The sequence below is a fragment of the Lissotriton vulgaris genome, chromosome 12, assembly GCF_964263255.1.
Source record: "Lissotriton vulgaris chromosome 12, aLisVul1.2, whole genome shotgun sequence".
Lineage (NCBI taxonomy): Eukaryota > Metazoa > Chordata > Amphibia > Caudata > Salamandridae > Lissotriton > Lissotriton vulgaris.
This window is the reverse complement of record NC_141700.1, coordinates 137551573-137576333: the sequence shown is the minus strand read 5'-3', so window position 1 is coordinate 137576333 and position 24761 is coordinate 137551573.

The following is a 24761-nucleotide window of genomic DNA, read 5'->3' as shown; positions in this document are numbered from 1 at the left end:
GACTCTCACTCCTTCCAGTGTGTACTATGCCCATTACTAACCCTGCTCTCACTGTAAATTCACAAAGTTGCATCCCTCCCCCTACACTGAAACTGGTACACTGCTCATCTTCCCCTCAAAATGCACACTGCTCAGTTGTACCAGATAGCCTAAAAATATAAGTAGGGAAATGTGTTTCCTAGAGGTGGAGAACAGCATGTATGAGAGGCAGATTATTTCATGGCAGTAATTTTCAACCGGCCTAATTTTTTTCCCAGCTTGGTATTTCTCTACATCACTAATTAAAGGTTGAACATGACACTATTTTCTTGGAACGGCCGAGGCTTTTTTTTAGCGGCAACATATTTTAAATACAAGCATCAAGTAAAAGATTATGCTTTTATTATAAAAATGATAGTACCCACACAAAAATGCTTGCAACATGTTTTAATCTTGTCTGCTATTGCCATCTCAAAAACAGTTTGTCACTTGATTTTCTTCGGAGAATGGCGATGGTGGGGCAGGGGAGTCGCACCTTCAGGAGAAAAACATCACACTTACTAATTAGCAGGCCATCAAGAGCGCTTCTCCTGTCAGCAGGAGATTCCTTTGTTTTGTGCGCTCCTTAAGGCCCCCCTGCTCGGTGATTATTACACTGTGGCGGCTGCCCAGGTTAGAGGGAACATAGACTATGGCCTAATCAAGACACTCGGGGTGCACCGTCCACACTTCACAGGGGAAGGGATGTAACATTTCTTAGGCTGCAGTTTCCACATCCTGCGCGGCTGCGCCCCTGGCTTCTCATCACGGCGCACCGGGGCGCCGCGGCGCACACTTTGGGAACCACTGCCATAGCCCGTTAGGATGCCCGCTGGTACCTCATTTATAGAACGGTTGGAGCACGGACATTGGGACCAACTCTGGCGAAAGAATATTGTTATGAAATGAACACTGTAGCCCAGATCACCTGGTCAGATTTTGCAAACTCCATTGGGTCCTGGCACACAGGATGACGTATGGTTTAGTAATTAAAGCAACTATTCCTGTCATTTGAACAAGTACAACATCCCCATATGTAACAGCACTATGTCAATCCCTGGCAGCTGCATTTAGGGAAGCTTAATGCTCATTCGAAACGCCAAATATAATAACGAAATCAGGCATCTTCTCGTATGTCCCCATACCATAACTTATTTGTGGGCTGAACGTCTACATGCTTGTTGTTATTGATTCTTATATATGACCAAGACTCATTCAGCAGAGTCAAGATGTCACTAGTAATCTTAAAAAAAACAGTTTCAACAACTTTATTGCTGAATTTCCAGTCTTATGCTTTTCGATCCTAAGAGGCACTTTACGTTGCGTCCTATAAGTTCATGTAACTATTTTTTTGTTGTTGCAATATTGTGGCATTTTTATTCGTAGTCTTGAGGATGTCATTCTATTGATTAGTCAGTCAATAGTTCTACTTAGTCTGCCCTATAGATTGCTTAATTAAGGAACAGTAAAGCGTGCATCTCTTGCAAAATAGCAGGCGTTGCTCTAGCTTCTCTGAATAGTTTGCTTTTAAATCTGATTTAAAATAATTACATGTGATGTTTATCTACCTCATGACAGATGCTGAGCTGGTGACAAACAAGTTACTTACCTTCGCTAATGCCTCATCTGATACAGACTTGATCTAGCTGCCTTACCTTAGATTTTTTCCCTAAGCGTCAGAATAGATCCAGCAATTTTTTCATGAGCAGTACTACTGCGTGTCGGTAGGTGGCGTCATCCACACAAGAAGTGACGTCTGCAGTGCCTTTATAGGCACAACCCCAATGCGCTGATAATCAGTTTCTTTTAGTAACTGTTCACGCCTGCAGCAGAGTCACAAAGAACGCTGACCACTGGTGGGGAAAATTAGGACCCTGAAAGGGGAGCAGCCCTAACCTACAAATCAGATTGCAGAGCGGGTAGGATGGGTGTGTCGGTAAGGAATCTGTGGCTAGATACAGTCTCTACCAGATAAGGCGGTACTGATGGTAAGTAACTTGTTCATCTGATAACTTCTAGCTGCAGATTCCTTACCTTAGAATAGATACCCAAGCAATCCCTCACTGGAGGTGGGTCTGTGAAACTATTTCACACTAGAAAGTCCTGCAGGACCCAACGAGTGAGGACCGTCCAGGAAGTAATTTTTCATGAACATGTGTAGAGAAGCCCATGTTGCTGCCCGGCAGGTATCCAGGAACAGAACACTGCACGCTAACCCAGTGGTTGCAGCCTTAGCTCTGGTGGAATGAGCGCGCATCACACAAGGGGTTGCTTTTTGGCCAATGCATAGCAGAACTTAATGCAGAGCATGATCCATCAGTTGATTATCTGTTTCTACATGGCCTTTTCCTTCTTCGCTCCGACACACCCCACAAAGAGTTGGCTGTCCAACCAGAATTCTCTTGTGCGGTCAAGGTAGAACAAAAATGCAGTTTTTCGACCTGCCACAAGCGAGTATTATGGGTGGAGGGCCATTAAGAGGAGGGTGTAGTTCCTTCTGAAAATCTGAAGAACCCAGCGTCTAATGTTATTGACCTGTAGTAGGGCAGGTGATGGTGTATTCTGCCTGTAGGAAACTGGCTCTATATATACTACTCCTGTGACCCATGGTGTTCATTCATAACACCAATAAAGTGAGACATTTTAATTTATTTATTGAAGCGATCTGTCTGTACCATTACTTTGATCGCTAATTGGAACTTTCCATTTTTATCCAACCCACTCACCTAGCTCGTACCACAAAATAGCACGTAGCACTTCCCTCTGAATAGCAACAAAACCCAGGGGCTAAGGTGGTGATAACTATATGGTTATTTTGTACCACTATTGTCTCTGAACCACATTTGGAGCACCATAGACTTACGTTCACCATCAGAACAAATACTAAATGTATGTCCTGTACTACATGTATGTCTTTGTTCCCTTCTATTTTCAGGTGCAGAAACCGTAAAGTTGAAGCCTCCTAAACCAGGAGTGATTAGGAAGACTCTCCTTTCTTCCTAATTTTTCGCACTTTTTCACAGTTTTTTTTATTAATTTTCACTTTCACGTCCCTAGGTAAGGGTGGGCCTTAGCGCGTCCATACCACCAGGGTTTAATACACTTTTTAGCCCTGAAGACTTGCCCGGTAAATTCACACCGTTTCGTGGCAAGAAACATGTCGACTGATACTTAGGAAACTACCACTCTACTAAATGTGGACTGTTTCCATACACATAGTTTTTAAATAATGTCTTTAGTGATCAAAGAATACAGTTCCATTTGATACACTACAGACTATTTTTAATTCCCTCACCACTCATTAGCTTAGTTTGCACCAACACGCCCTAATTCTCACCAACCTGCTCCGCAGTAGATCTGGCGTTGTAGCACACCAAAGAGTCACTCGGTCTCTTTGGTGGAGCCCAATGATGAAGTATGTCATCACCAGGTGGTGAGTGAGGGCTTTCTCAAAAAGTCCTAAATCAGGCCGTTTCCCAACCTCTTTGTGCTCCCTATATGTGGTTAAGTGTAACCATAGGACACTCTTTACTTGTTTATTGATCTATATATACTACACCAAAATTAGGTATAGTGTGTATAGAGTCCAGGTGACCCCAGAGGTAGGCAGAGGTTAAAGTTAGATAGAACCTTACTCTCTATTTGTGGTAGAGTGGTCAAGCAGTAAGGCAGTATCAGAGGACAGTGTTAAGCATTTGATGTACAAACCCAGTCAGCAAATGAATTCACACACTCAAGGACTGAACTCTAGGCCAATTGTTTTTGTATAAAAAATATATTGTTGTTTTATTTTTAGAACTGTCGCAGGGTTTCCGTTCTCTCACAGAACTGTGCACAGAGATCTAGAACCTGGGTGAGTTAGGGTGACCCACAACTCACCTTTGTTTCAGAAATCCCCTTACCAAGCTAGCTACAGTGTCGCATCGGTAGTAAATACTTCCCAATGACTTAGACAATCCAGAACATGAACTTAGAGTACCTCAGGTATTGTGGAACACATGAACACTCTTACGCTATATTATCATTCCAAACCGAAACTGGGAGGCAAAGAAAACACGTGCAAGTTTGAAATGTTTATTTTTCAATGCAGCATTCTCAAACGCAGTATCTTGTATAATATCAACATACATATTATAAAAATCAGAGTCAGCAGCATAGTCACTAATCCATAGTAAGCAAAAGGTGGTAACATGTTATGATGCAAAAATCTATAGAATTCTGTATCACCTATATTTCGCGCACCCTAATTAGCAGATTATATTATATCTAAGAAGGTCTCATCTGGGTTCTTAGCAGGGCGGACCCATACCTCTAATTCTCAGTAGGAGGAGATCACATCAACAGCTACCAGCTCTCAGCATGCTCAGCATCAAGTGTGTTTTCTCCTTCCCTGTAACTGTATCTTAAACCCACGTAGAGCCAACTGTTGGCACAAACATTATTTGTGTTATGACTAACGTGGTGCGAGGATCAGGCCTGCAGCAACCTTGTGTTAGGTTATTCTGTATTATGAGAGTGTGCAGTTCTCAGTGTGCAGACAGTTGTACCAAGCACGACTGATACCAGTGCAATAACATATTATTCTCAAATAAATCACATCTTTCGTCTAGGTTAAAAGCTGCAATAACAATTAGGTGTCGTGTGCAAACCGAAGCAGAAAGAAAATATGGCGTTTAAACATTTAATAAGCACATGCTAACTTAACACAATATATAGAAACGTAGTAACCATATGACTCCCCCCCCAATGATCCGAGGACTGTTAAAAGAGAAAAATATAAGCCAATACTCTATGAGAGGCAAGACATGAAAGCAGAGTTCAATGATATTGAGCCAAGCTAAATGTATGTAAATGTATGTAAAATTTAAAAACACAAAAATATATGTATGAATGCCTAAAGTGGCCACACAATATTTAAAAAGTCGAACTTGAGGCCCAATCTCAATTAATAGGCCTAGAACATATGAAAAATCGAATGTTCGTATTGAAAAAGGCACCATTCAGAATTACTAAAAAGTCACGTGCCATAATGATGGAAGTATTCAGAGTCATTCCTCGTTGAATGAATAAGCAAAATAGGTAGCTACAGCTTCCAACATGAAATCACTGCCATCATCCGAAAACAGTTCAGCCATCCAATTAAGCAATGGGAAAGAACATACGTGCTCCTCCAACACTGATTCCTCTAGCAACATCAGAGGACAACTCAGTGGGTTCTCGAGAACGCTCTGTGCCAGAAAGTCATGCGCCGCTGCGAATATGTCCCACTGACCCATTAGAAAACAGTGTTATCCTGAGCACTCAATCAATGTTTTTAAATTGAAATTTGAAAATAAGTTCAGGTTGGTGCCCACGTCGTCGCACGTAGCCAGAGCGTGCCTTAATGAAACTATCGAAGTGGTGAGGATAGGAAACTAACCTCTAGACTGAGCACCAAATTTGCAATGAAAACGTTGTTTTCTATTTCAAGTTCATGATGTTTTATTCAATTTCTCTGAATTATAAATCATAAGGCTTTTCCAATGTTATGTAGTTCAATTCACCAACATAATAATCATCTTGTCGAACTGAGTTTAGTGCATTAATCCACTTAGTAACAACACCCAATGCATTTCGGGTCGTGTGAGAACCATGACCCTTCGTCAGGGGTCTGAAACAAATGGAAATCAAACAGGACCAAAGTTAGTCACTCACAAACTAAAATCGACTCGAGAAAGCTACGTGCCATAAATTTACAGTGCTGACTCTAGAAACGGAAAACGGAAAAAACCGTGCCCAATAGAAGATCCCAATACACCAAAGGAAAGTAGTCGCTACACTTTAAAACAAAAGTTGTAAGCAGAAGGCGCTTCACCATAGTGTCAAACCAAAAAACACACTGGTTCTTTACATCTAACAAAATCAAACGGTCAATGCAGGGCACTTACGAGAACATACACGCATCCGCGCTTCTGTGGATTCAAAGGTTACTGAGCATACCAGCTACAAGGAATCTAATAGGATACGCAATAGATCATGTGACCGCGACCACAACCAATGAGGTGATGGTTCCCCAGTCACATGACACGAGTATAGAAGCTTCACAACAAATCGCGCGAACAATGCCTCAGCAAATACATGCAGATTAAACAAACGTAAAGACATAATGAAAGATACATTAATGAAAAATTACGAATAAAGGCTCAACAACATAAGCAAAATAAATACAATATCAGCAAAAGGAGGAATGAATTCTATGGGAGCAGGATATTGCGAAAGTCAATGCTGTGGATAAAGATGTTATAGGACCCACGAATGTTCAATGCGATCATTTAAACCCACAGAGTGGGTCGAGTTGAGTTTTTTGATCCAATAAAATTCAGCTTTAAGTCGTTGTTTTATGGGATCCATGTCAGGACGCTGATGGAGTACCTCAACCACCATGAACTTTAGTTGAGAAATTTGATGGTTCATCTCTTTCCAGTGACAAGCCACTGATGACTTAAGATTGTTGAGCCTGATATTACTTTTGTGCTCAGTGATGCGCACTTTGACTTTACGTTCCGTTTGTCCAATGTATATCTTCCCACAAGGGCATTTAATGAGATATATACAGTTAGCAGTGTCACAAGTGCTCGTGTGTTGTAGTTCAATGGGAAAACCTTTGGTGGGATGCATCAATGTTTTACCACTCATAACGTTGTTGCAATGGGTACAATTAAAACATTTGGACATACCTTTCCATATTTTCTTCTCCATGGCAGGAGTATTCAGCAATTCTTTAAGATTTTTCGATCTCTGGTATGCAAACGTGATTCGCTCATTATATAGATCCTTTAAATCAGGTTCTGATTGTACCAAATGCCAGTGCTTGTTGATAGCTTTTTTGATCTTTCCTGCATCAGATGAGTATTTGAGTACGCATACCGTTTTTTCTGTGATTTGTTTGGTTTTGAAGGATAATAAATCAATCCTTTTCATTTTATCTACCTTCATCATGGCTTGTATGAGGATGTCTTCAGGATATCCCCTCTGTTTATATCTCACAGTTTGTTGTGAGATAGACTCTCTTGCTTGATCTTCGTTGGATGTGATTCTTTTGAGTCTGATGTATTGAGATACGGGCAAATGTTTTTTCAATGCCTCAGGGTGGAAACTTTGGAAAAGGAGACACGAATTCCTGTCAGTCGGCTTATGGAACACTCTCGTGTTGATTTCCTGATTACATATATTGATTTGCACGTCTAGAAACGATATGGTGTCTTTACAGATAGTGTGTGTGAACTTTATCCTTTCGTTCAAACCATTAAGAATCTTGATATTATCTTCCAGTTTTTCTTTCTCACCACACCATATCAAGAAAATGTCATCAATAAACCGCTTGAATATGATGAGACCTTCAATCCAACTTTCATTCTTCAAGATGTGATCCATTTCGAATTTTTGCATAAAAATATTAGCATATGAGGGGGCCCCCCCAAAACCCATAGATGTTCCGTTGATTTGGTTGAAAAATTGTCCGTTCCATTCGAAATAACTATGATACAGGGCAAACTGCATCAGTTCTAATATCAAGATTCTTTGATATTCTTCCAAGTCGCTGTGAAGAAGACTCCATTCAAGTGCCTCTATGCCTTCCCTGTGCGGGATGGAGGTATACAGTGCAACCACATCTATGGTGCATAACCAATATGTCTTACCTGGTAATAGATTAACTTTACCCAACATGTTCAAAAAGTCAGTTGTATCCTTTATATGTGTCTCACTCCTTTGGACTAAAGGTTGTAGATATTTGTCCACAAATTTGCCCACTGGTTCTGAGATAGATCCACAGGTCGAGACAATGGGTCTAAATGGTGGTCTAATAGGATCCTTATGTATCTTGGGCAACATGTAGAGTTGCGGTCTCCTGGGATATTTTAAATGAAAGTAAGCATGGGTCTTTTGACTTATCCATTTCATAGTTAGAGCGTGATCCAAAATTTGATACAGAACCTTCTGAAACTCCTGTGTAGGATCTGTAGTAAGTGGTAAATATGTTCCTTGATCATTCACATGATTGTTTACACTTGAGGTGTAGAATTCTGTGTCCATTACTATAAGGGCACCGCCCTTATCTGCTTTTTGAAAAGTTAAATCTTTATCTTGGCTTAGATTTTTGAGAGTATTCCATTCTTTGGAATTCAAGTTGTTTCTCTGAGGTTTATTGAAAGGAATCTTTTGAATATCCGACATTACTGAACGTTCAAATGCCTCTAAGGTCTTGTGCGTAATGGGTGCACAAAAGGTACTTGGTGGTTTGAATTCATGATCCCATGTGGGAATGTCAGTCGTTTGGCTGATGTCTTTAAAGAAATATCTTAACTTCAAGTTCCTGAAAAACTTAAAAAGAGTGATTTCAGTTTCTCCAGCATTAGATCTATAGGTAGGAACGAATGTAGTGCCTTTGTTCAATACTGCAAGCTGCATATTGGTGAGTGGTTTCGCAGAAATATTGATCACTAGGTTATCTTCTGCACTTGACTCCGTGTTCGCCTGGCGATTTCTTCCTCTGTTTCTTTTTCTCTTAGCCCTTCTTGTTGTGACGAACCTGGTGGCGCATTCGCTGCTGGACTTATGTCTAAAAAAGCCGGTTGTTGACCAGTTGATTGACTGGTAGATGGTGTCGCACTTTGTTTGGTGGTCTTTGTAAGTGGTGGTCTGTTTTGTGCGATATCTGATTCCGATACAACACTTTCTGTTGAAGATGTGGCTGTTGGTTGTTTTTTCTGGGATTGAGTTTGCCATTTGCGTTGATTATAAATTTCAGCCCACGAGTACACCTCTTCAAGCTTGTAGTCTAAAGTATCACGACGATACTTTCGAATTTTCCTTTCATTAACCTCTTTAGCGTAACGATCAAGTTTTTGGTTGATCTCCTCTAACAATTTGTCAAGGTATGGGATTTTATCTAGCTCTTCTTTTATGGTTTTAATCTCTTCCTCAATCTCTTGTAATACTTTGGACAGTTCTTCTACTATCAACAAAATAAGATCAAGAGAACATTTGTTCAAAATTTGATACCACTTCTCTAAAAATCGTTTATTGTTGGCGCATAGCATTGGCTTCAGCGCAATCCTGAGCCCCCTGGGGATCCTTTGGTTCCGATGATAATGTATCAAAGTGGTTGCTCTTTTTTACTGATGTATTCAAATTGCCTTAGAATTTGTGCTGTAGTCGTTTTGTGAGGAGTGGTTCGTTTGGTCTCCTGGATGAGCCCATAGATTTCCTTAGCTGCATCTGTAGAGTATATTAATGTTTCAGCTCTATTGGTTGTCGACTGTGCTATTTCATCCAGTTGCATATTGGTAGGCGGTGCTCGAAGGATTAGTGGAGGCTGAAATCCTATGTCAAAAAACAGTGTTATCCTGAGCACTCAATCAATGTTTTTAAATCGAAATTTGAAAATAAGTTCAGGTTGGTGCCCACGTCGTCGCACGTAGCCAGAGCGTGCCTTAATGAAACTATCGAAGTGGTGAGGATAGGAAACTAACCTCTAGACTGAGCACCAAATTTGCAATGAAAACGATGTTTTCTATTTCAAGTTCATGATGTTTTATTCAATTTCTCTGAATTATAAATCATAAGGCTTTTCCAATGTTATGTAGTTCAATTCACCAACATAATAATCATCTTGTCGAACTGAGTTTAGTGCATTAATCCACTTAGTAACAACACCCAATGCATTTCGGGTCGTGTGAGAACCATGACCCTTCGTCAGGGGTCTGAAACAAATGGAAATCAAACAGGACCAAAGTTAATCACTCACAAACTAAAATCGACTCGAGAAAGCTACGTGCCATAAATTTACAGTGCTGACTCTAGAAACGGAAAACGGAAAAAACCGTGCCCAATAGAAGATCCCAATACACCAAAGGAAAGTAGTCGCTACACTGGTGTATTGGGATCTTCTATTGGGCACGGTTTTTTCCGTTTTCCGTTTCTAGAGTCAGCAATGTAAATTTATGGCACGTAGCTTTCTCGAGTCGATTTTAGTTTGTGAGTGACTAACTTTGGTCCTGTTTGATTTCCATTTGTTTCAGACCCCTGACGAAGGGTCATGGTTCCCACTGACCCATTAGTCCATGCATCGCTGCCACAGCCATAACCCTTTCGCCAGAACAGACCAACTCGTGAGCCACTACGGGGTACATCAGCTGATCAAAGTTGACGTCAGGAGAAGTCGGTAGACAGAAACACAAATCAATGGCCCAGTCGAAATCACAGCTCAGGCAATGAAACACAGGCTGGACACAGGTGAAATAGGAAAATCTGAAGGATAATCCAAAAGCCGTGCTTAATGTCGCAAGTGGCAAGGATCCATAGTAATCAAGCATCCGGTTGCGAAACTGCATCAGTAGGGGCTGTGCGTTTCCTTGCGCAGGATGGGCATCCATGTTTTATAAAATAAAATAATCACCAGAACGCCTGCAGCCAAAGCCAGCAAAACAGGAAATCCGCCAAACAGGCTTGCAAATATAGAATGAAAGAACGCAGGGATAATACCAAATACTTTTTCAAATGTAGTCACGAGACCACTGCTAACAATTTTAAAAAAATGAGCCAGGCTCGTTGTGGAGGAGGCATTGAAGATTTGATGAACCAGCTCGCAAAAATGAAACGGCAAATCAGTACTTAAAAGTGCTTGTACTTCTGTGCGTGTGTTTGCTATGTGAAGGACATAAGTTTTGCGGGCAGAGCTCAGGGCCACCTGTTTTTGAGACAAAAGGGCTCTTATACGGACTAAACCATTGAACTCAGCTCTCAAGGTTGGTATTCTCGGCCAAATTAAAACTTCTGAATTCCCATGCGTGGGTGGATACAACACATTCTTGCAGCAAACCACCCTTTCTGACACGGTAACCACATAAGCGATACCAGCCTCTAACCCACAACAAAACTCGTTATTCAAAAGTAAATAACTACCGTTGGACAACAACGTGAACGTGGGAACTATTGCAGGAACTGGTGTCCCTTTCAAAACACAGGCCAAATTAGGTTTGTCCTGATTACAAGAACCATGCAACTGGATGTGTCTGCATATTAGTGAGCGGTCAGGCGACTGTGTACATTCTTCACCATTCAGATTCACTTCATTTCCCTCCTTAAGGCATCTGTAAGTGTATGGTAAAGACCATGTCTCATGGAGGAAAGCGCTGCCTAATGGTTCATATCGCCCAATGGCTATATATTTCATACAATTTGTAAATTTATACAAAGCAAAAGGTAATGTTATAACACCATGAATAAGCCATGTTGCAGCAGTTACCTCAGCCACAGAAAATGGTAGGGATTCTAATTTTTCAATATGTAACATAGAAAATGTTGCATCTCTCATTGATAGCATTCGCTGTTTTTCAGTCAGATTAAATGGGGCAAATAATGATGAGACGTTCATAAAAGTCCATGGCACTCGACCAGACTTCAGAGTCTGTAGTGTCCACGCAAATTGCATCACAGAACGCAATTGATTTTGACCATGATATAACACGGACACTTCATCATGTACAATGTCAACAACAGAAGACACAATGGGCCAGATGCATCAAGCATCCATTTTGCGATTCCTTATTAGCGAAAAATAAGGAATCGCTAATAAGGAATAGCAAAATGGAATGCATCAAGCAATCACTATAAAAATAGCGATTCCTTAGAATTCCTTAATTGCGACTCGCAAATTGCGAGTCGCAATTAATGAATACCTCCCCATTAATTCCTATGGGCCTAGAGGCCCATAGGAATGAATGGGAAGACAATCTCAATTTGCGAATCGCAATTAGCGATTCGCAAATTGAGATTGCGAGTTCAAGGGTGCAGGGGTGTCCAAAGGACACCCTGTTACACCCCTGAATGTGATCTGTGCACATATGTTGCGCACACACATGCCCTTAGGGCATGTGTGTGCGCAACATGAAACTTTGAAAAATGCACAAAAGTGCATTTTTCAAAGTTTTTGCAAATTACCATGAAGTTGTAATTCGTGGTAATTTGCGTGCCCTATTAGCGAATTCGCTATTTTTGATACTTTCATGCATTGCATTTAAGGAATCTCAATTTGAGATTCCTTAAATGCAAACAATCGCAATTTAGCGAGTTCTCTATTTGCGAATTTTGCATTTGGGATGATGCATCCCAAATGCAAAAATTGCACTCGCAAAGGGCCAGATTCTGAGAATCTGGCCCTTTTGCGAGCGCATTTCGCTTGATGCATCTGGCCCAATATTATTTAACGTGTAAATATGGGAAGAAAGCGTGTTAATGCTGTTATCAACAACTGCAAGCACCTTCTCTAAATTTGCTTGATCAATAGCTCTCAGGCGTTTAGCAGCCTCAACCTGGGTAACTTTCCAAATTTCATTGTAAATCGCATACAGCCATCGTTTAGATCTACCTTTAGCTGGGCCTTTTATAAAATCGTTCAAATCCACATCATCATTTAATAGAGACAGATGTAGTTTAACTGCAGCTAAAGTGGAATGTTGTAACCAATTCTGACACAGCTTCCCCACAGAATAAGTCGTGACAGTATAGTCTTCTTCAAAACGGGGATCGAGTCTGACTTTTGTGAACCCCTTAGCCAAACCCAGAAAACGGCGTTGGCAAGAATCAGCACTCCTATGCCACATTAGCCAACCCTTCGAATCCAAACTGGATATGTTAAAGGATGAATTGAGTATAAGAGTTTGCAACTCATGAATGGACAAATCAGTAAAATTACCCCAACCTGTATATTCCTCTAAATCTGGGATGGTCGGTGTATTCAATTTTTTAGAAGTAGCCAATCCAAAGCATGTTGTTTGGAAAATGGATGAATTTAAAAACAACATGTGATTCGGGATGAGACATGCACGGTGCAAAGCCTCAGTGCCTTGTACCTGCCAATCTTTGGTACCCCAAACCGATTTAAGGTCAATTGTTCCTTTCCAAAACTCGTAGCCATCCACAGCCAACCTGTCTAGAAAGGACTTCGAATACAGCAATTTTGTATCGGTAAGTCTAACTTTGGACATGGACTTTTGTGTCATTTTAAAATAAAATGACTCGGGATTAGATTGATTAAAGTCTGTAAAATAGGTGTATTTTTTCAGAAACGTATTGGAACTGCCCCCAAATGGAGTAGGGCAATGTTCCCATTGTGTATAATTTACAGCAACCCTCCTGGAATTTGTTTTATGTAAAAAATGATTACCATAGTGTTGAAAACAAAAAAATCACCATAATTAATAGAATCTGTGTACAGATCCTCAGCATCGAAGGCAGCATAATACTTTAAATCAGAGAATAATGCTTCAACGGCCTGAATATCCCAATCATCAGAACGTATATCTTGTTTAATTACATCTCCCATGTTTACTCTAAGCACATTTGGAACATTAATCACTTCAGTAGGCCCATGTATCTGAAACCTAACCGCATCCCACACAATCCCATCAAGGACAGGCCAAGCAGTAATGTTAACTGTATTTACGTTTCGTTTCAGTCTGTGCGCAGAATGTGAAGAGGAAAGAGGGGCCAATGTTCCATTAAGGTACCGAATTCCTGTTCTTTCTTTAACGTAGTGACCATCAATCAGGCGGAAAACACAAAACCAATTGACATAAAAAGATAGAATGAAAATAGGATCAACCAAATGTATGTCCAAGGCGGAATTAAAAAATGTTTTTTAAACAACGTGGCATATCTTGCAATGTTTGTGGGTTTCTTTGAAGTTTCCGAAACAGAGTCAAAAGAGAATCTGGACTGGCCTGCCAAACGGGTCTGTAAATCAGGCATCGATAAATCAGCAGGATAAGTGTAGTTTAGCTCATCAATGTTAGTATCAGGAATAGTATTTAATAAAGGACTGGATATGGCAGGCATCTCGAGGGACACCTCCTGTTCTGCACCAGATGTAATAGCCAGCACAGAGTGCCTCACCATGGAAGGACAGGATACAGCCGGTGTCATGCTATGAAGAATCGGCAACCCTGTGTGTCTTGACATTGTCAATAGAAATAAATCTGTTTTCCTTACGACCTGGAAGTGGTGGTAAAATGACTGTTCTTGTGCCCTTCACTCCAAGAACTCGAACCGGTGCTCGATATGAGGGACCAAACTCTTTCTTGTTATCGATCTTCTCTCGAACCAGTTCTCCAACTTGGGGTAGCCAGCCAACTACCGGGATCTGCAGCGCATCATCCGACGTGGAGGGCAAATGTTCCTTTGCAAGACTGTCTCTGGTCTTTTGTAGATTCTGTAAAACATTGCAATGTTCATCTACGTCAAAGGACGTGGCCTGGGCCTTGCTGTCTAGCCCATCGAGGTCAGGTACATACATCTTGATACCAAAGAGCATTTCGTATGGGGTCCGCCCACCCAGAGACCTTCTAGGGAGATTATTAAGCGCACGCTGCACGCCTATGAGGTGGGCTAACCAGTTTCTGCCAGTGCCTATAACTCGAGCTGTCAAAGATTGCTTTAAGTCGCGGTTCATTCGTTCAACTACACTATTACCCTCGGGTCTGTAGGGACTCGAAAATTTGACTTGGACCCCCATCGAAACCATAGCATCCTTATACGCCTTAGAGGCAAATGCCGGACCCTGATCCGAATGGAAGGTACCACAGGCAAAAATTCCCACAAAGACTCGCAAATCCTTAATGACAGTACGTGAATCAGCGCTCCGATGCGGCCATACCCACACAAAGCGTGTGCATGAATCAACTGCTACTAAGATGTACTTATACGCAGTATCAGAAGAAAATGGACCGCAGTGATCCAAATAAACACATCCAAGCGGTTTATTCGAGATGTACAACTGTGTCTGAGGCGGACGCGCAGCAGTTGAAGGCTTAATCTGCTGGCAAATGTCACATTGAAGAACATATTCACGCGTCTGTTTGTACAGTCCCCGCCACCAGAACCTCTGTTGTAGCTGAGTTACAGTGGCCGAGACGCCCGCATGCGCAGACGCCACACCTTCATGAGCCGCTGTAATCAAAGCAGCCCTGCGATCCGAGTTGGGAACTAAACGTTCGCCAACTTCAGGGATTTTCACATAAGGAACCTTATCGGGACTTAAGTGGTAGGTGTATTTAGAAGGGAACCCCGCAGGATATTTACTTCCCTTCTCCGTTGCAGCAATAGCTGCCAAGATGTCATCATCTATTTTGCTTTTGGACCTCGTGACTGCTGCAACTAAGTATTTTGATACCGCTGACTTCGCTGCTTCATCAGCAAGCGAGTTGCCAACAGCGTGGACCCCCACGCGCGCTGATGACCGAGAGTATGAATCACATAGACAAGTGGCAGTTTCTCTTTAAGTTACGCCACTCGTAACCAGATCGTCTTGTGTTTTATTGTGCTACCTTTAGAGTCACGAAATTCATTCTGAATCCAAAAGAACAAGTTTTCATTGTAAGACTGGACACAGTAGTAAGAGTCACTTACGATCAAAGTCGTCACACCAGGATCTGCGTACTCTAATGCAAGCATCAGAGCACGAAGCTCTGCTAATTGTGCGGTGCAGTCCCCAAGCGTCTGCGTGTGCACGACACTGGACTTGTACTCATCGTTCACCATGGCACCGACCACAATGGCGCAAGCGGAAACGTAGGCATGTTTAGAACCATGCGCAACCTGCGCCGAACCATCAGTGTAAATGATGCAATGGAAATCCTCCAACGGCCGCATTGCTAATGGAGCAGGATGAACAAATTCATACTGTAAATACTCCTGTGACCGTAAAGTGGCGTAAAAAATAAACGTGACATCCTGGGACGTCAAGGATGCAGCCCATTGAATCCACCGAGGGTGCAAAGCTTTGGAATTAGGTACACTGGCTTTCGTAACCGCCTCTAAGGCAGGACACGGGGTAACAACCAACATGCGCTTTCCTTGTGACAGGGCACGTTCCTTAAGAATCGCCATCTGCACAGCCGTCAAAACTTTCTCCACAGTGGAAAAACGCAGTTCAGCCGAAGTGTACAAGTGTGACTTGTAAGCAATAGGTACTGTATCTCCTTCATTAAAAGTCAGGTACGTGAAACCCACCGCCCCAGGGATAATTCTTATCACCAGGTTGGTCTGGTTATCACGAGTCTGTAAGTATTCAGAAGCGAGCAAATCAGCCTGCAAAGACTGCAGAATGGCCGAATGCTCAGGCAGCCAGCATGATTTGGAAAAAGATGGTTGTATCAAAGCATACAAAGGCTTGATACGCTGGGCATATTCCGGAATGTATGTCCTCCCGAAATTCAGAAAGCCCAGAAGAGATTGTAATTTTTTCAGTGTTGTCGGAGAACACAATTGTGCGCATTTCTCCAGGAAATGGGGTGCTAAACCCTTCCCTTCATTGTTAAGCTCGTAACCTAGAAACAACACTGTGTACTCTGCAATGTGCGACTTTGCAAAGTTAAACTTGTAACCCATGTCAGCAAAGTTACAAATTATACTATTTACTCGACACAGATGCTCCCAAAGATCGTCGTCTGTGAGATAAATGTCATCCACATACGAACAAGCAACTGGGTCGAAGCTCTCCAAAAGAGAGACAATGCGTGCGGAAAAAACTCCAGGACTGTTCTTGTAGCCCATTGGGAGTCGTTTAAACATTTTTTGCACACCGGCGCATGTAAAACTGGTCCATTGGGAACTTAGACCGTCTAATCTATGGGCATAAAAACCATTGGAAATGTCAAGCGTGGTTTTGAACCGTTTACGCTCAAGACTATTCACTAACGCAGAGCCATGCGTATTCTGTACTGCACAGTTACGGCAATGCGAGTTCAAATGCCTATAATCCAAAACCAAACGATATGAGCCGTCCGGCTTGTTCACAGTAAAAAGGGGGTTATTCATCGGTGACACACACGTTTCAATTACACCTTGATATTCCAATTGTTCAAGGATAGCTGCGACTGAAGCTTTCGCTTCACGCCGTATGGGATATTGAGGTTGAGGCTGTGGCTGCGATCGTAAAGGAATCTCGTGGCTTGGTGACAATTTATCCCAGCCACACTGATTGCGGTACACAGCCGGCGCAAGCGCCAGAGCCCACTCTTCTGCAAAATGCAGCGCCTCCAACCTCGGCACAGTGTGCGCGAAGCTGGGTAGGATTACCTCCTCCCCTCGCGGAGCTGCGAGAACAAAAGGTGGGGGCCAGTCAGCCTCCGAAAGCAAAATGTCATACGTAGATTTTCCCAAAATACCCCTTTTACAGTTCGCTGCATGTCACCTTCAATTAACAGGACAATTTCAAAAAGACGTTCAGGGGGAGCAACATGCGTATCAGCAGTTTCAATCACAACATAAGAATCAGTCGCTGTCACCTTCAACAGTGGACGGAGGGCCTCTCTCACTATGGTAATCTTTGCTGCGCTGTCCAGCAAGGTCAGAGCCCACGTCAGATTCCGAAGCCGCGTTCTCACTATCTGGGGCATAACGATGCGCGGTCAGGGCAGGGCAGCGACTTTCTTCGTGGCAAACTGTGGTCTCTTGGGCATAGAGCCTTCCTGCTGATCTCCACTGGCACGCGGGCGGGGCTGACCACGTCCTTGCTGGCCACCCCGGCCCCTGCCGCCCCCTCCACCACCGGTTGACGGAGCCGATGAGTCCTGAAAGGAATGAGGAGAGCGTTGGTCAGAAACCTGAAACCTCTCAGGCGATTTAATCATCACGCGGTCGCGCAAATCATAAACACGATCCGACTGCGCAGGCAACGGAGACGCAGGAGCAGAAACCTGTGTTTGTTGTTGTTGTTGCTTACCCTGATTCTGCTTTTTAGGCCAATTTTGCTTTTTGGACTTTTGTTGACCACTAGTTTCCGATGTCTGACCCTGGGGCTGTTTCTTCTCCTTCTCAGGAAAAGATTTAACCCCCTTCGCATTGCGGCCAACCATTCTGTAAGCAGTCACAATAATCTTTGCCAACTGTCGGGGTCGGTCGGCCTCTTGAACCAACGCCAATGCGTTTGCCACCTGAAAGTTCACTGCATCCCCCTTGACATTCGCAAGGATCAGATCGCAAACCACTTCAAATGAGCCACACAGGCGCATGCCCAATTCAACAGCCGCCTCTGGTCCGTGTTCGTCTTGAACACGTTTAAGGACCCCACCTAGATTGGTCACAGACGGGGAGCCATAGCACCTCGAATAGACCGCCGCCGCAAACGTTTTTCCCCAGGTCTCACAGTCAGCAAGGTCAGGAGCCAGATCTTTCGGCAAACTTAGTGTAAGAATCCGGTGTTTATCACCCGGACTCGTATTGGGAAACACAGCTTCCAGCTGGCTGAACTTCTCAGCAAGCCAGAACGGAAAATCGTCCTTTTCCTGTGGCTTTTTACCCATCACGGAATTAACCATGACCGGGTTGATTTTCAGACCAGCATGTTCTGCTCGAAGCTGCGCGCCTCTAGGGGCCGCGTCCTGAACATTACGGCTAGTGTAATGAACAAGCGCTCTAATCGCTTCCACCGCGACTTCATGAAGCCGCCGCAATTCTCCCACGTTACAAGTGGCACGTCGGGGGTGAGGAGTAAATCCAGCCAAAGCGGGCCAAGGAGTGCCCGGAATGGACAATGGACCTAACCTCGGAGCAGTTAAAGCGTGCGGTAGGGCGCCACCAAACCAAACTCCATGCTGCCAAGCGTCAATAGGAACTTCCAGTGCTCTGTACGGAGCGTACGCAGCCGGTACATCTGAAGCAGTGTATGAGTGGAACACACCAGAATTAGCGTCCACCGGCGGAAATGTCACCCACGAATAAAACAATTCGTACGGGTAAGCATGTTCCGCACTCACCACCAGAACCACAGCCAAGCCCTCTAGAGGAACATCATACATCCGCAAATGGTCACGCACCGCAATGCGACTATGCTGCGGGATGTCCACGGCTTGAGCCATGTCAGCACAGGAACGAGAAAAAACAAATAATACTTTGTAGCACAACTGGGTAGTAATTCAAAGAAACCGTTTTAGATAGATTCAAGCTTGAAAAGGACCTATTTCAAAAATAGGTAGGTTTTTCCGACACTGCCGTTTTCCGGAAACGGGAATGCAGGCGTTAAGGTTTGAATGATATACTACTCGAGTGTCATGATATAAGGCCAATCAACGTATGGGCGCCATGTCGCAGGGTTTCCGTTCTCTCACAGAACTGTGCACAGAGATCTAGAACCTAGGTGAGTTAGGGTGACCCACAACTCACCTTTGTTTCAGAAATCCCCTTACCAAGCTAGCTACAGTGTCGCATCAGTAGTAAATACTTCCCAATGACTTAGACAATCCAGAACATGAACTTAGAGTACCTCAGGTATCGTGGAACACATGAACACTCTTTCGCTATATTATCATTCCAAACCGAAACTGGGAGGCAAAGAAAACACGTGCAAGTTTGAAATGTTTATTTTTCAATGCAGCATTCTCAAACGCAGTATCTTGTATAATATCAACATACATATTATAAAAATCAGAGTCAGCAGCATAGTCACTAATCCATAGTAAGCAAAAGGTGATAACATGTTATGATGCAAAAATCTATAGAATTCTGTATCACCTATATTTCGCGCACCCTAATTAGCAGATTATATTATATCTAAGAAGGTCTCATCTGGGTTCTTAGCAGGTCGGACCCATACTTCTAATTCTCAGTAGGAGGAGATCACATCAACAGCTACCAGCTCTCAGCATGCTCAGCATCAAGTGTGTTTTCTCATTCCCTGTAACTGTATCTTAAACCCCCGTAGAGCCAACTGTTGGCACAAACATTATTTGTGTTATGACTAACGTGTTGCGAGGATCAGGCCTGCAGCAACCTTGTGTTAGGTTATTCTGTATTATGAGAGTGTGCAGTTCTCAGTGTGCAGACAGTTGTACCAAGCACGGCTGATACCAGTGCAATAACATATTATTCTCAAATAAATCACATCTTTCGTCTAGGTTAAAAGCTGCAATAACAATTTGGTGTCGTGTGCAAACCGAAGCAGAAAGAAAATATGGCGTTTAAACATTTAATAAGCACATGCTAACTTAACACAATATATAGAAACGTAGTAACCATATGACAGAACCAAGCAAGCCTGGCACACGTAAGCATTAAATACTTTACAGTAACAAGTTGCTGGTTGTAGAACAGTTTAAAAATACAATAGGAATTGTACTTTGTTTGATTTGCACGGGATGCAGTAGGTTGCAATACTTAGAAAATACAGTACATTGAAATTAATAGGCTTTTTCAGTAAATTACAGGTAAGTCACTTTTTAAGTTTCTTTTCTAACTCAGTGCTGGATACCTAGATTGAGCACTGGGACATTTCCTGCAAACAGATAAGCAAATAAGTTTTGGTTATTTGTGCGATTTTTAAAGAATATTTTTAGATTTCAAAACTTCACACTTAGAAACTTTTTGGAAGAAAATTGTCAATGTTATCCTATAGAGGAAAAACAGGTTATCGGTTCACAGGTAAGTTATCGACTATGGGAGTTAAGGTTCTGGGGTTAGACTCAGGGGTCCAAGAGGGTCAGTGATGCACTCTTGTTACACCCTCAGTGGCACTAGGGCGGCCAGGTGCACAGTGTTGAGGCCCAATGTTATCCAATGGGGATAGAGGCCCTCCGGTTGGTGGCTGCTGGCAAGCAGGCCACTGGGCTGTGGGAGCAAAACTCCTAGGTTTTAGGTCAGGGCAAATGGGGAAACAAAGCAGCACAAAAGGTGCACCCTCAGCGGCACTGAGGCGGCCGGGTGCAGAGTGCTGTTTTGAAGTCGGGCGCCCCGTGGTTTCCAATGGAGAACCTCTGGTTTGCAAAAGCACTGCAGGCAGGGAGACGAAGGACTTCTGGGTGCGACCACCACTTTGAGAGGTATGTTGGGAAGTTAAGGGTTGGTTAGGCAAAATTGGTTTGGGCACACAAGGCCGTGGGGCGTCGGGTGCAGGGGTGCCTTTTGGGGTCGAATCTTCTCACCAGCTCCTGGTCGCGGTTAGGGGGGGCCTTCTGGATTTAGACTGCAGCTGTCGGCTGGAGGCTTGAGGCAGGTCAGGGGTCGCCGGATCTCGGTTCAGGATCGCCAGGGTGACCTCATGGTTTTTTCCATTCGAGCTCGGGCCGAGTTCGGCGGGTGCAGAGTGGGCTGGATTTGTGGTTTCCGGTTGCTGCCAGAGGTTGCAGTTGAACAAATCCGGTAGTCACGGGAGAAGCAGTCTTTGGAAGTGAAGGCAGGCAGGTCCTCTGGGGTTTTCGAGGTTGCTGGCTGCAGGACACACCATGATTTCGCAGGAGATTGTTCGAGGGGAGACAGGCCTGTAGTACTGGGGCCAAGTCAGTGGGCGTCGTCCTCTTGTTAGCTGGCTGCACAGCTGTTCGGTCCTTCTTGTTTCTGGATCTGAGGAAGCAAGGTTCAGGGTGCCCCCTAAATCCTGGATTTAAGGGCGTTAAAGGTAGGTAAAGGGCAGGGACCAATGGGTCCCTTCTCTGGGGTGTGTACTCCCCTTATCGTGCCACCCTCCAGTGGGAGGGGGGCATGAGCCTGTCCCTGGTTGATTGGGGCCACCCATCGTCAAAATGGATGGTCTGGGGAGGCTCACAAAGGCGGCATAGCATGCTTTTGAAGCTTCCCCTTCGTGAAACCTGCCCATCCTGGGGGAGGAGGCTTGGCACCTCCTCCCAGGATGTGCATTGTTTCTCGACCCAGGGGTCCAGAACCATGTCTGTTGGTGGCAACCTAAGCAGCCACTCAGTCAGGTCACTAGAAGTTGGTCGAGTTTCGGAGGGCATCTCTAAGATGCCCTCTGTTGTGCATTTTACATTAAATCCCACACTGGCATCAGTGTGCGTTTAATGTGCTGAGAAGTTTGATACCAAACTTCTCAATTTTCAGTGTAGCCATTATGGTGCTGTGGAGTTCGTAATGACAAACTCCCAGCACCATATACTCTTAATAGCAGCACCGCACTTACAATGCCCAGGAATTGACTTGGGCACTGTAGTAGTACAGGGCTCATGCACCTGTACCCTCACCACTGGCATAGGGCACCCAGCTAGAGGGGTGACTGATCTATACCAGGGATGTGGTTTGTGGGCATGGCACACAGGGATGTGTGCCATGTTGACTCTTCACTTTGTTCTGCACCAAGACACGCAGCCTGCAACAGCAGTGTGTAAGTGTCAGGGTACAGGACCTCCAAGGGTGGCACAATAAGTACTGCATCAATAACCTCAAAACCCACCTTTTCACCACCATTTAATCAGTTTGTGTTTTACCTTTCTGTTTATGACTAGCCCGGGGTTAAGCACTCTTGTTTCCATCTTAAGCGCAGAGATATCCCTTCGGGGATCTATTCAGGCGCTATAGAAGCACATAAATAAATAAATCCCTTAGAGGCCTTCTCTGGTCAGAGTGCCATGGGTACCTGTGGCACCATTTACCATGGGCTGACCTGTGGCCAGAGATGCCAATTGGGTCTAGGCTTCATTGCAATGTTAGGGAAGGAACATAGGCCCTGGGTACCTGACTAGCAGAAGCCCAGTGCACACTCAGTCAAATAACATCAGCAATTTAGCAAAAGCTGGAGGTATGGTGGAGTGGTAGGGAATGTCCCAGGATTTATAAGGGAGGTGGAAAGTTGGACCACCAAGCTCTCTGGGGTAGGTTGTGGCATGATGAAATTGGGGTCCCCAGAGACAGGACAGTGGGCAATCGCCCTGTTCACAGGAGCCCCTGTGCAGGGTTTGGACCAAGTCCCAAGCAGGACGTCCATGTGGGCTTTATTAAATTGGAGAAGTGGTTCTGAGGGGGTTACTCTTTGCTGAAGCCCCTCTGTAAAGATGTTAGTCTTGACTGCCAGGGGGGGTAGGCCAAGGTCCAGGACCGCAGCCGCCCTTCTTACCACTATAGCAAAAGAGGCTCACTCTTCTGTAACCACGATAGGAGGTGAGACCATGTCAGTATCTGGGGTGTCCTGTCCAATGGAGTCCACCGATTTCTCCCACCAGTTTATGTTAGGGTCTAGGGACTGGTATTCTTCAGTGTCCAGCAACACCTCTTCATCTTCCCAGAGTTCCATCCCATAGGAATAAGGCTTCAGCTCAGGCCTAGAAGGCTTGGCTCCAGTAGGAGCCAAGCCCGCATCGGACAACGCCCCTCCAGCTCCATGTCAGGGTTGGGATGAGAATGGGGAGAGCGCAAGGAGCACTGGCATTGGGACCAGTGACGTGGAAGGTCGAGGTGGTAGGAGTGGTGCCACTCTGGATCCATCAGTGGATCCAAGGGGCCTGTCGAGCCAGGGACCGAACCGCCGGCAGAGAACCAGTGGGGGGCCTTCCCGAGCCCATGCAGCCCAAAGGCATGCCTACGGGAACGGGCAACCCAAATAGGAGGTGCATGGCCTCAAAGAGCTCTTGAAATTGGGCAGGGGTTGCTCCAGTTCCCAGAAACCTTGGAGGCCCGGAGCCGGCTTAGGTGCAGGCTCAATTGGGGAGCCAGGTCTCAAATGACAACGCTCTCTCAACTCATTGGATGACTTTGACGGACTGAGCAAAGTCGAAGACCTCTTTGACTTCTTACTTTTCTTTTTCCTGTGTGACTTACCCGAGGATGACTTTGAGTGCGACAAGGATCTTGGTTTCCGCAACCAAGCCTGGGCTCTTCCACTCTACCAGGGCCAAGACCGTCGCACTTTGAGCGGCAAGGAGCTTGAGGAAGAGCTCTATCAAGGCCTTGGGGTGCTCAGCAGTCGACGCAGATCTTCGGGTCTTGGTCGCAATTAAGGCACCAGAGGCAAACAAGGTGTGGGTCAGTGACAGGCACCACAGGACTTGAAGCTGGCCTTTTCAGTTGACATCCTGCCACACGAGGAGAAGATTCTCAAAAAGACTGACAAAAAGTTGAAAAGGGTCAGTCAAAAAATGGCTGAGGGTAGAACTCTGGATCTGCACCGACTGGCGTGGAAAGAAAGGAACTGACATCAACGTGCTGGGGTAGCACTTATATAGGCACTGCGCACATCACTTCTTGCGCAGGCGACGCCACGTAAAGCTGAATGATGCCACCTACTGGCACGCAGCCCCAGTCTGAGCCCTGGGAATAATTCTACGGTAAGGAATCTACAGCTGTTAGTCTCTTATCAGATAGATGTAGAATTAAGGGAAAGGTAGGCCTGTATTAAGTGTGTGGCCCATTACTGTTAGTAAATAGAATTACCAAAAGTCAATACGGCATCACTGTTACTGATAATAGGAAATATTTGATGACATACACAATAAGGAATGAGAGTAAAAGCCCTCCACTGGTCTAGTTTGTTTGCCAGAACATCATGAGTCATAAATGTATTAACATAATGGGCTTCAGTTCCACATGTTTATTATAAATAAATTGTATTACAATCATGAAATAGTAACATTAAATCATCTCACCCTAAAGATAAAGGACTACGAACCCCTGAAAATTTCAAGACTGTATTTTGTTTGCTGATTAATTCTGATGAGGGATTTGTGCATCCTAATGGGAGCTGTTTGCTTCACGAAAAAAGCCTTTGCCATAACCTGAATTTGTTACTTTTTCTTTCAAAATGAAAGCAGTCCCCATTGAGTATCAAGGACTGCTCCAAGGAATTGCAGTGTAGTCATAGGGTGGATGGAAGAATTCTCTGGGATCAAGCCCAGTCTTAGTTCTTGGAATAGGCTGATAGAGGCAGCTGTGGAGGCACAACCCTATGACAGAGTCTTGCTATGCGAGTCGTCCAAGTACGGATA